The 3,043-nt window shown below is 41.5% G+C and overlaps 1 long non-coding RNA gene across 1 annotated transcript in view; it reads left to right on the forward strand.

Moving 5' to 3' along the window:
- Nucleotides 1-2,707: 2,707 nt before the first annotated feature.
- LOC114643009 (uncharacterized) overlaps nucleotides 2,708-3,043 on the forward strand; it is a 1,502-nt gene continuing 1,166 nt past the window's right edge. Inside the window, exon 1 of the long non-coding RNA XR_003714638.2 lies at nucleotides 2,708-2,991. This is a non-coding gene — a long non-coding RNA (uncharacterized LOC114643009). The remainder of the gene's footprint in view (nucleotides 2,992-3,043) is intronic.

The raw sequence follows: 3,043 nt of genomic DNA on the forward strand, positions 1-3,043 counted from the left end.
ATTTTCAGCTCAAAATATAAAAAAAAAACCCCAATTCATTCTTTAATAAGAAACTGGAATTGTGGATATCTGCAGCTGAACAAAATCACTTGGACTGCTTCTCTGTGTTACAAGAATCTTTGTTAGAACTAAATGTGAAAATCCACAAAGAGGTCTCTAGCAGTTCAGTGTGACCAGCAGTCATCTCTCTTCCAATATTCTTCCAAACCCACTGCTGATCATTTTTAAATTCCAAATCCATTTGTAACTGCAGCTAGGCTGGTCGGCTTCACTGCAAATGATTACGAAAGTCTAACAGATTTAATTAATGACTCTGACTTGAAACAGAAGTACAAGGAACCTCTATGAACTAATGCCAGCCTGCAAACGCAGTTCCTCAATGCATCAAGACAAGAAATCCAAGCTTTACCTCCTTCTACTACGGCTTATTTGTGTGAGGCTTCAAACGCCAAACCAAAGAGGTAAGTCTTAAGAGCAGACTTAACAATGGCAGTGAGGAGGCCTGTCTAATGTGGATCGGCAGTGAATTCCAGAGCCTTGGAGCCACAACGGTAAAAGCCCTGTCCCCCTGAGCTTTCGCTGAGTCCTCGACACATCCAGAAGCAGCTGTCCAGCTGATCTGAGTGAGTGGGAAGGAGAGTGCATATGCAGCAGCTCAGCGAGGTAGGGCGGATCAAGCCATTTAAGGACTTAAAAACAAATAAAAGAATCTTAAAATGAACTCTAAACTGAACAGGCAGCCAGTGCAGTGATGATAACACAGGTGTAATGTGCTCATTTTTCCGCGTGCCAGTTAAAAAGCGTGCAGCAGCATTTTGCACCAACTGGAGCCAAGACAGGGTGGACTGGCTAACACCAACATACAACGAATTACAATAGTCCAGCCGGGTTGTAATGAAGGCGTGGATTACTGTTGTAAATTGATCTTTGGAAAGAATGTTTTTTATCTTCGCCAAACGTCTTAGCTGAAAAAAAAAACAGATTTCACCACCGCACTGATCTGACCGTCCAGTCTAAAATCCTCATCTATCCTAAAACCCAAATTTGTAATAACAGGCGTACCATATTGTGCAAGGGGACACAAATCCACAGGAGCAGAAGTAGAAACAGACCCACTGGTGCCGCCAGGACCAAAAACTATAACCTCTGTCTTATTTTCATTAAAATTTAGGAAGTTTACTGCCATCCAAGCTTTCACCTCTTCTAGGCACATAACCAAAATTTGTATGGAGTAAGCATCCTTACGTTTAAGGGGTACATAAACCCGAGTATCGTCTGCATACCAATTTTATGCTTTCTAAGAACAGAGCCAAGAGGCAGGAGATACAAAGAAAATAGCAGAGGACCAAGTATGGAGCCTTGCGGAACCCCACATGATAGTGAAGCAGAGGAAGATCTAAATTCATCTAGCCTCACTGAAAAAGTTCTTTGAGTCAAGTATGATTTAAACCACGCCAAGGCAGTACCACGAATGCCCACACAATGCTCCAGACGAGATAATAAAATACTATGATCTATAGTCAGGGCCCGATTTTCCTATAGGCTAACTAGGCTTCAGCCTAGGGCCTCAAGATCAAGAGGGGCCTACATTCAAATTGTTAGCAATTCCTTAAAAATGGAAGGTGAAAGGGCCTCATAAGTGGAATAGCCTAGGGCCTCTTTTCATATAAATCCGGCCCTGTCTATAGTATCAAAAGCAGCTGTTAAATCGAGCAGAACTAAAATCCCATAATCCCCTGAGTCTGTTGCCAAAAGGATGTCATTAAAAACCTTCAGTAATGCGGTCTCAGTACTGTGAAGCGACTTAAAACCCGATTGAAACACTTTGAGCACATCACTTTCATCTAAAAAGGCTTCAATTGAATATACACACTTCTCTCCAAAATTTTGGAGAGAAATGGAAGCTTGGAAATCGGTCTAAAATTGGATAGAACAGTGGGATCTAGGCTTGGATTTTTGATCAATGGTTGCACTATGGCATGTTTAAACAAATTAGGAACTATGCCTGAGGAAAGGCTGCTATTGATAATAGCAAGAACAGATGGCCCTAAAACAGAAATAATCTCTTTAAAAAGAGAAGGTGGGACAACATCAAAAGGAGAACCTGAGGGCTTCGATTGACCAACAATCTCATGTAAACAAGATGGAGTCACCGGCTCAAACTGATAAAAAAAACAGCAGAGCAGGGGAGAACAGCTAAGGGGTCATAAACAGTGAGAGGTATATGAGCCCTAACATTGTTCACCTTATCCACAAAGAAGTGCAAAAATTTCTTACATGTCTCAAAAGAAGGTTCCATACACGCATTCTGTGGAGCATTTAAACCCCCATCTATAGTGTCAAATGACACACGCGGTTTGTGATAGTTTGACAGAATAATATTTGACATGTATGCTCTTTTGGCATCTTTCACAATAAACTGATAACGACGCCAGCAGTCTTTCAATACTTGAAACGATACACGCACATTGTCCTTTCTCCACTTGCGCTCAGCTTTTCGGCACTCGCGTCTGACAGCGCGAGTTGTGTCATTCAGCCAGGGCTCGGATTTCATTTGTGTGTGGGATGGACTTCACTGTTCACCTGTCACCAAAGCCTCCGAGAAGGGTATTGCTGCAGACCGGAGACATTATGGGCGGATCTGAAGGCGGGATAACTATAAATGGAAGTGGATAGTATTGGCTAATTCAGAGTTTCAACGAATGAGATTATTGTTACTCTATGACAATCAAAATCTCACCTGTCCAATTACCAACGTTTGAAGTTGTCTATCAAGTGTAATTTTAACCAAACGTTTCACAGTTCGTGATCCGTACCGCTTTGAGGTTCCGCCTTATAGAGTTATCTCTTAAATAACCTGCCGTTGTACCAAGCGACGACATTCCATTAAACGAAAGGAGACAAAAAAAAAAGAAGCTGCGGTGATGAAACTCCATTAGACAAAAGAAGAAGAAGCGACCAAACTAATTGCTTGTATTTTTGACAATAGAAGTAAATGTGCTTCGAAATGAAAACGTTTGAAAGTTGCAGTTTTTTTTCGTAT

The sequence above is a fragment of the Erpetoichthys calabaricus genome, chromosome 2 (assembly GCF_900747795.2).
Source record: "Erpetoichthys calabaricus chromosome 2, fErpCal1.3, whole genome shotgun sequence".
NCBI lineage: Eukaryota > Metazoa > Chordata > Cladistia > Polypteriformes > Polypteridae > Erpetoichthys > Erpetoichthys calabaricus.